The sequence below is a fragment of the Glycine max genome, chromosome 18, assembly GCF_000004515.6.
Source record: "Glycine max cultivar Williams 82 chromosome 18, Glycine_max_v4.0, whole genome shotgun sequence".
Lineage (NCBI taxonomy): Eukaryota > Viridiplantae > Streptophyta > Magnoliopsida > Fabales > Fabaceae > Glycine > Glycine max.
The window spans coordinates 51474501-51483570 of NC_038254.2; the positions used below are offsets into that span (position 1 = coordinate 51474501).

The 9070-nt window shown below is 33.8% G+C and overlaps 1 non-coding gene and 1 pseudogene across 1 annotated transcript; one reads left to right on the forward strand and one right to left on the reverse strand.

The window, feature by feature from the left end:
- Positions 1 to 1604: 1604 nt before the first annotated feature.
- Positions 1605 to 1708, reverse strand: LOC113000283 (small nucleolar RNA Z279/snoR105/snoR108). The gene has a single exon (XR_003265574.1). It is a non-coding gene; the product is annotated as a small nucleolar RNA Z279/snoR105/snoR108 (small nucleolar RNA).
- A 1000-nt stretch (positions 1709 to 2708) lies between these two features.
- Positions 2709 to 9041, forward strand: LOC100814287 (probable fructokinase-7; annotated as a pseudogene).
- Positions 9042 to 9070: the final 29 nt, after the last annotated feature.

Consider the following 9070-nt stretch of genomic DNA (forward strand, 5'->3'; position numbering starts at 1 on the left):
CCCCCTTCTTCATTAACATTTTTAAAAGTTATAGTCCTGAAATTTAATAATATAATTATGTAAAAAAAAAATCATTTCCTTTTTAAAAAAACAAATTCCTTTCACTTTTTATCTTCGTCCTTATATTTTTCCTAAATTTGTTTCTATAGTCTATAGCAATTTCTTCATAAAGAAAAAGAGGAAATCATGGGTGATATAGCTGGTCAAAGCACTAATGCTACATAAGCCAAGTAGTTCCAGAAGCATTGTTAAAGTGCAGCAAAAACATCAAAAGGTCTCCTTAAAAACCAATTTATAAGAGGGTGGCCTACTCAGTTATATAAACATTTATCATGTTCGTTAACCACCCCGATGTGAGACTCTCAACAAGCATCATTGGATACCTGAATCAAGAAATCAATGAAGTGATGAATGCTTGGTTAACCGTTAGCTATTCTATTATAGTAGTTACACTTAGCTTGTTACAATATTGATATAAAAAAAAAAACACTTGGCTTATTACAATTAACCTCAACTATATAATCACTCTCTGCACTCATGATCAATCAATGACATAGCAGAAATTGGCCTTTCTCTTCTAGGCTTCTAGCTAGTATTATGCTTCCATGCCTCTCATGTTTTGCAGAGAAGCCTTCCAGACAGAAAAACAAACTTCATAATCTCTTTCTTAACAATTCTTGTTCCTTAAAAAGTTCTCTTGTTGCCATTTGTTATAAACTAAACTCACAGTGTGCAAGTTGTTCTCAGTCTAGCTCTGTCACAAACTTGACTCATCAAGTAAATACATGTCAACAATGATTTCTTGAAGGGATTTAAAAAAGGATGTCGTCGATCCAGCTTCATACAAGGTGACAATTCTCTAGTATGGAAGCTTAACAAGGCTTTATACGGCCTCATCGATTCTCTTTTGCCAAGTGTGATGTTTCACTGTTCACCAAGTTTCACTGCCCCAACCATTGTCCTTATCCTTGTCACTATGTTAACGTTATCATAATAATAACCAGCAACTCTCAACAAGCAATTGCTGATCTCATCACTATGCTGCATTCCACTTTTACCCCTAAAGACCAAGCTACGTGGTCTCAACTACATCCTCAGCAAGGCTGTTACAGAAGTATAGTTAGTCACAATCAACTCAGTTGTATAATCTTTCTGTCCTCACAAATCAATCAATGATGTCAAATCATAGTTTATTCGCCTTTGTTATCACCTAAATTATCTATCTATTTTTTTGTCGCTGCACTGCTAAGATGCCTTTAAATAGAATGTGCAGAGTTGCTATTAGAGTGCAAATATGACTAAAATGTCCCACATGGAATAATAAAAAGGAGTGTTTAGTGTAACAAAACTAGACATGACTCAAAGTCCCACATTGGATAAACAAACACTAGAATAACATAAGAGGAGCAATATAATTAAAGTATAAAACTCATTAAAGTATAAAAGGCGTAAAAACCCCACATAAAAAGTATAAAAATTCTCTACACTATTATTTCCATCTCAAAAAATAAACGCAGCCCATTATATATGATCTGTTTCTCATGATCAGAAATTAAATTTTAACTTCGTTTAATAAAATTTCTATTTTTATTTCCTACAGGATAGGGATCAGATTGGTTAAAAAGAGAGTGTCCTAGTGTCGTAACCAGGCTGGGGTGGACACCCCACTCGCATATTTTGTGCGAGATTTCACCACTCCTCATATCCCGTTAACTGCCTGAAGGATCATGTTTTTCAGCGTCTAAACTTTTTATTCTTATAGGGAGCTAATATCGTCTTCCTTTACAATATCGCTCGATGTGGGACTGAAACGTAAATCTCCTCGTTCAAAACACCACTTACCCCAAGATGCGCTTTCCGCAATCAAAGTTAATCATGATTGGAAAGGGATGTCTCTACTCAATTAGATTCTTTCTGTTACTGCTAATTGGAGTTTTGAATTTGAATTTGAAATTCAGTTTTCCCTCATGTTAAGTTCTGAGGATGTTTTACATTGGTTGAGGTTTTGCATATGAATTATTATTTATGTTGTGAAAGTAGTGGCAGTGGAGAGCTGTTAACACAGATTGTTATGTTTGGTATGTGCATCAAGATTCATATTTTGGCATTCTTTATTTGTAGGCTCAATTTGGGATATCTCTGTTTATGATCTTCCTAACTTATGTCAAGAAAATATTGCTGGAGTCTTCTGTGTCTCTAATTGGCTCATTGAAATTATATCTTGTATATTGTAAAGCAGTTTTTTCTTTTAATCATTGTTGCTGTACTGGTTGAAAGAATTAGGGAAATCAGTGTGATCTCACGTGAAACCTTTATCATTTATATTGTTTGAGTCCAGATTATGTATTTGCATGTATTGAGTATCTATGTACAAAGTTAGTGTCGTTCATTACTTAGATTTCAATGGTATATCATTAATGAACATTGTGAATTTGTGAAATTGCAAATTCAATGGTAAGAGGATTCTGAAAGACTTAGTGAAGCTGGTCTTGCACTACAACAGTTACTAACATGATTATTCCTCCATATACAAGGCACTCGAGCCAGAGAAAGCCTTTTGTTTCTTTTTTTTGGCTGAAACAAAGCCTCAAAACACACTAATTTGCCAATGATAAACCACAATCATGTGTAAAATTATGAAACATCATCCATCATGTCCATGGTGAATTGGTGATAGAAGCTTTCCAAAGGTTTTCCACAAACCCAACATGACAGGCTGTTACTTCCCTGTGACCTTCGATCGGTCCCGCAGTCGCAGGGGTAGCCTCAGGTTTGTTAGAAGTTCTTCTTCCGGTGTTGCATTTCCCACTTTTTTTATTTCTTGAATTTCATTCTTACCATCTTTTTATTTGTTTGTTTTGGATGATTGGTATGTTAACTATGAACACTTTGGATATGTTAATTTTTTTTGGTCTTAAAACAATAAGGTTGGTTACTTCCCTTGCTCCTTTGACACTCTTTTTGATTAAGTGGTTTATGTACCAAAGTAATGGGGTTTGTTTATTGCAAGGTTTCAGTTTTGAATTTGGTGTAGTTCTTCATTTGCACCATTAAAATTCACTGATATATATTATAAGAAAATATTTTCATTATAAAGAAAAAAAAAAGATAATTTTTTGCTTGGGTAGAAATCTCAATATAAAGATGTTTTGACTGGACACGGAATTGCCTTTGTATATCATTCTCGTGCAATGATGTCCTGGTCTTCAAATAGTCTACGACTCATCATGTGTGTCAATGTTGTGCCATCTTTATATAGTTTATGCTTTTCTTTGTTGATTTTAGTTCTTCATCTTTATATAATCAATAATAAATAAGTTAATAATCACATAAAGTCATCACAATTTTTACTTAGAAAATATAGTGATTTCAACAATATTCTCTTAACGGGTGTTTTTTTAGAAGTTATTTGATTGTTTTTAAAATAATTAAAATTTGTTTGATTAGTTGTAAAGAGTAAATTACATTTTTTTTTCATTTGGAGATATGAATATTACATTATCTTTTCCTCTTGTCAAAATTTACACTGACAGATTAGGGTATATAATCACCTGCGAAGGACTAACAACATTTGTGTGTCTATGTGAGATGAGGAATGAACTATGATCGTTCCTAGTATATATAAAATGAGAATAAGTGATTATTTTTTATTATAGCAATATTCATTAGGTAATTGTTTCCTGCATTTTTATTTTTTTTTGCTTGATGTAACTCTAAAAAGACCCAAACAGGCAACAAGTTCTCCACCCAATCACCATTCACCACCCTTACACACAAATACCACCACCCAACACTACCATCGACAACTTTGGTTCAGGGAAAAAGGCGTGCATGAAATCGAGGACACAAGAGAGGTGTAAAATGTGACAACATTCTGAAAATCATTTCTAGAATTATGTTAGCATAATTTGGAAAGACATTTTTGGAAGGTTAATTTTTTTTTTCGCATAATTTCTAAAAAGCATTTTCAGGAATTATGTTAGCATATTTTAAGAATTATGCTAACATAATTCCAAAAATACATTTATAGAAAGTTTAAAAATTTCATGTACATAATTCAGAAAATGCTTTTTCAAAAGGTTAAAAAAAATTAACAAAAATTGTCACGTTTAACACATCTCTAATGTCCTAAACTCCATGATCACCTTCTTCCCTACACCAGAGTCGTCAACAGGGGTGTTGGGTGGAGGTGCCGCGTCGTGGTGTTGGGTAGTTGGGTGAAGGAGTATTTTGCTCTATTTGGCTCTTTTGGAGGTGCAGGAAGCAAAAAAACGAGATATGCAGGAAACAAATGTCTATCCATTAATCTACCCACTATGGAAAAGCCGTTATAAGAGCTAGGTTGTTGATTCCTACACTTCTCAGGTTGCTTCTTGCACTCTTTCTGAGTGTTTTTTTTTTTAACCTTTTGGATTAGTCATTTCGAAAGCCGAAAAGGGAATGCATTTTGGAGGTTTATTTTACATTTCAGATTGGTCATTCCAGTAGACAAAAAGGGAGTGCAGGAAGCAACTGCGAAGTGCAGGAAGCAATAGCCTAAGAGCTATAAACCCAACAAGTGTTTATAATAGCCCAATTACTTGTAAGAAAAAATAGAAAGCCCAATTGAAAGGTTACCCCACAAACAGAAAAGGTTAGTAGGGACTAGGGACTCCACGAAATTGATATTCAATAAGTTTTAGCAACTGGTGACTATAAAGTCCAAGTACGATTAAAAAAAAATTCAACTCTCCCATTTGGAAGGAAAAACTTTAGAAATTGCACAAAAAATACAGGGCCAGGAACATGGAAGCCACAAACAAAAATGCATGAAAAAGTACATTTTGAGTGAGTCGGTGTGTGCAGGGACAGAGGCTCATCTTTCTTGATTAAATATGTTGGATTGTTCAACCCATTTTAAATTAGAATCTATGTCTCACTCTCGTTAGATCCATTTTGAGTCATTGTTCGGTCATGGCCCCTCAAAACATTTTTACAATTTTTCAACAAAAAAAAATATTGAGCAAAATGCAAAGAGTGGTAAATTGGTGTTTCACAATTTTTCAACAACAGACCAGTGAAAACAATAGATGTTTCACCATATTTAACATTAAAAAAATTCTGAATTTTAGACATACTAGATGTCAAACTAAGGAAAATTATGTCTTTAAGAAACTAGTTAGATGCTATATTGGTTGAAGTTAAACAACATTAACTGCCAATGTTTTTCAAATTCTGTCCAATTTCATAACAAGCAATGAGTGGTACTTGTTATTTGTAGGTTCATCTAAACATCGGAGAAGAGAAAGTCATAAAGGGCCTCCGGTTGTGTGCTTTGGGGAGATGATGATCAATCTGGTCCCCACAGTAGCAAGAGTGTCCCTTGCAGATGCAGCCGCCTATAAGAAATTCCCTTCTGGAGCCACTGCCAATGTTGCTGTTGGAATTTCTAGACTTGGAGGCTCAGCAGCTTTCATTGGCAAGGTGAAATTCTCGAGAATATTACATTAGCAATGTGCTCAATATACATTTTGGCACAGTTTTTTTTCCCATTATTATTGTTGTTATTGTTATTTTTATCGTTTGCAAGAATTCTTTATGCAAAATCATATTGTTGGTACTTACTGGTGACTTTGCATCGAATGTCAGAATTAGGCCTTGTTTAGACAAACTTCTCTATAAGTATTTTCAAAAACTTTTTGCACAATTTAAGATCAACTATGTACTTAACTTTTATGGATGCTATTTTCATTTAACTTTTTTAAAATCTGGTGCATAGGTTAATTTGAGCTTATAGAGAAGATCAAAACATTTACCACCTTATTTTATTCTCCTATAAGTTCTTATAGAGAAATTTATCCATATAGAGCATAATAATATTCAACACAATTTGAACCTGTCTGTACACAGCGATGTGTTTTCTTGATAATGCCTAGCTTCTCAACTTAAACATTTTGTCGTTTCATAGTTTTTGATCCCCTGATAATTCAAGAGAAAAGAAATTTGGAATACATTACAATATTCTATCTAATTTTTATGTTTCATGTCTGTCATATAAAATTGTGGTGCTAATTCTTTGGATTCTGTATGTTATGAACTCATTTTTATTTTAAGTTTAACAAAGTTCCATGTTCTAGTAAAATCTTTATATGCGAATCTTTCTTTCTTTTTAATCTACATGTGTCCATTAGTCTGACCAGTGTCTCTAATATTTACAAGGAAGGTGGGAAATGATGAATTTGGACATCTGTTATCTGATATTCTGAAACAAAATGGTGTTGACAATTCTGGCCTGCTCTTTGATGATCATGCCAGGACAGCGTTGGGATTTTATGCTCTTAAGAGTAATGGAGAATCTGAATTCATGTTTTACCGAAATCCAAGTTCTGATGTGCTCCTTCGTCCTGATGAAATTGATATGAACCTTGTATAGAAGGTAATATAAATAGTATATGGAACCAAAGGAAATCCACCCTGTATCATTTCATCCTTCATAAATTATGGCTGAAATTATACTTTATAAGTTTTCAATTAAAAAATTGGTTTTACAAGTAAAAAAAACTTTTCAATAAAGAATGGTACAATTTTATTTTCCACAAGTTGCTCCAAAACCATATCTCTTAAATTGACATAATTGTTCATTTCAGTTATTTTGTTTCATCAAGTATCTTATGTTGTGCAGGCCACGATATTTCATTATGGTTCAGTAAGTTTGATTAAGGAGCCTTGTAGGTCAGCTCACCTTGCAGCAATGAATGCTGCCAAAGTGTCTGGCTGCATCCTTTCTTATGCCGCAAATTTGGCATTGCCACTATGGCCATCAAAGGAGGCTGCTAGACAGGGCATTATGAGTATCTGGAACTACGCTGACATCATTAAGGTACATGTTTTGTGTGTGTGCACGCAAGTACGTGTGTGGATTCTCTAAAGATACATATGAGTACTTCAAAATGGTCTTTCAATGCCATTTTTAACATAAAATTGGCCTCCTAAAGGGACCAGTTGATGTCAAAAACTGAAATTGAAGAACCAATTCGGTCTCTATACTTGACATTGAAGGGCTATTTTGATGCATTGATCTTTGGAGATTGGACCAAACTGATTACATGTGTTGTTTTGTGCATGAAAATTGGTATTAACTCTATTTATATACATACGGTTTGTTTTGAAGTACAGGTAAGTGTGGATGAAATTCGACTCTTGACTGAAGGCGATGATCCTTATGATGACGTAGTGATCATGAAGAAGCTGCACCATTACAATCTCAAGCTTCTGCTTGTCACCGAAGGAGCACGAGGCTGTAGAGACTACACCAAGGTTCTGATCCATAACAAAATCTTGCATGATCTCTATTCTGCTTATGTTCACAAGCATAATGCTATAATAAATGCTACTGATAGGAACTTGGTATTAAGGGGTGTCTAAATTTCACATCGAGTAGTATGGGATGCTCATATAGTATTTAAATGTTTGTTTCTCCCCCCTTGACCTCTAGCTTTTAAGGGAGGATTCTCCAAGTGCTTGGCTGCTTATCAATTGGTAGCAGAGCTGGTTTCCTATGTCGTGGCCGTTGTATACCATCAATTGGAGTATTTAAGTGCTTGGTTCTCCTCCAGATAGTTAGTTTTTTTTAAGGGAGGATTCCCCTAGTGCTTGGATCTTATCAGTCACATGGGCCAAGTCCTAAACACTATTTTAGTGCAAACATTTTGTCCTAAATGCATAAAATGGAGTTCAACTGTTTCCCCCCATCTATTTGTTGATCCAAAATTTGTTTGTTATGTTTAATCATGTAGATGTTCCTTATTGGTTGCTGGTTTTGAGGTGGAAGTAATTGATACAACTGGAGCAGCTGATTCCTTTGTAGGAGGACTTTATATTCATTTATCCAAGAGGGTTGCTTGAAATTCATGAATAAGAGGTCTGCATGAAAACCTGAAGATATTTTGTTTCACATTAGGAATATTGATCCATTTAACAAGTTTATAGTTTGGAGAATTTCATGTCAAGATGTTTCATTGTATGTAAACTTTAAACTTTTTTGTTTTTTTTAATTCCAATTATCATCCATGATCCATGTGATAACCAAGAAATTGAAGCAAAGTGTTCATTCCTCTGCCATTTTTAGGATGAGAAAAGATTGAGGGAGGCTCTAGATTTTGCAAATGCTTGTGCTGCTTTCACAGTGACAGGGAGAGGAGCCATACCTTCTCTCCCCACAAAGGATGCTGTTCTCAGAATTCTGTTCTCTTACTAAAGTTCATAGAGGAGTAACACAATTGCCAATGTGGCACCTAAATTGCTGAACTGAAAGGTGTTGAATACAATTAATGTTAGTTGAGGCCTGTGGCATATCCTGACATTGAAATGGGATAACTTTTATCTGCCATAAATATTCTAACAATTTGGTGAATACTAACAATTATGAACTCATGTCTTGCTTATTACTTTTCTATTGTCAAATTTTAGATTCATGTGTTTTTAAACAATTTATCTGGGTATTATACAAATTTTAAAATATTTGACTCTGAATTGGAGGAAAATTTATAAACTATTTTATATTTTCTCTCTCATAAAATCAAAATCATATTAGTATCTTTCTTTTTCAGAGAATCCTGTTCTCTCCAACTATTTCCATTTCATTTAGAGAAAAACATTTACATTGGACCTTATAAGATAAAATGTCAACTTTAGGGAAAGAAAGCAATAAGATTTAGTGATGTCAAATTTGATTATATGGCACAATGTAAATGTAGTTATTCGAACATATTTTGTACGTATCAAATTTTGCAAGCTAATTTCCCTACAAACACACGCTATCATACATGAAAAGGCTTCAGATTAATCTACAAATAAACTTTATAATATTCAACTTTCTATATGTGATATCTATGAGATTGTCCTTCATTGTATGCATTGTCACTCTTTACTAAATTTTATAAACGTTCAATAATTATTACTTTTATCAACAAAGAAGGGTATTTTAGATACAGTCCAAAAATCTTTGTTAATTTCACTAGTTCTAGCAAGCCAAAATTTTTACCACGTCCTAACTAATAAAGCTCAGAAATGAGGAAAGACAAACGCATAC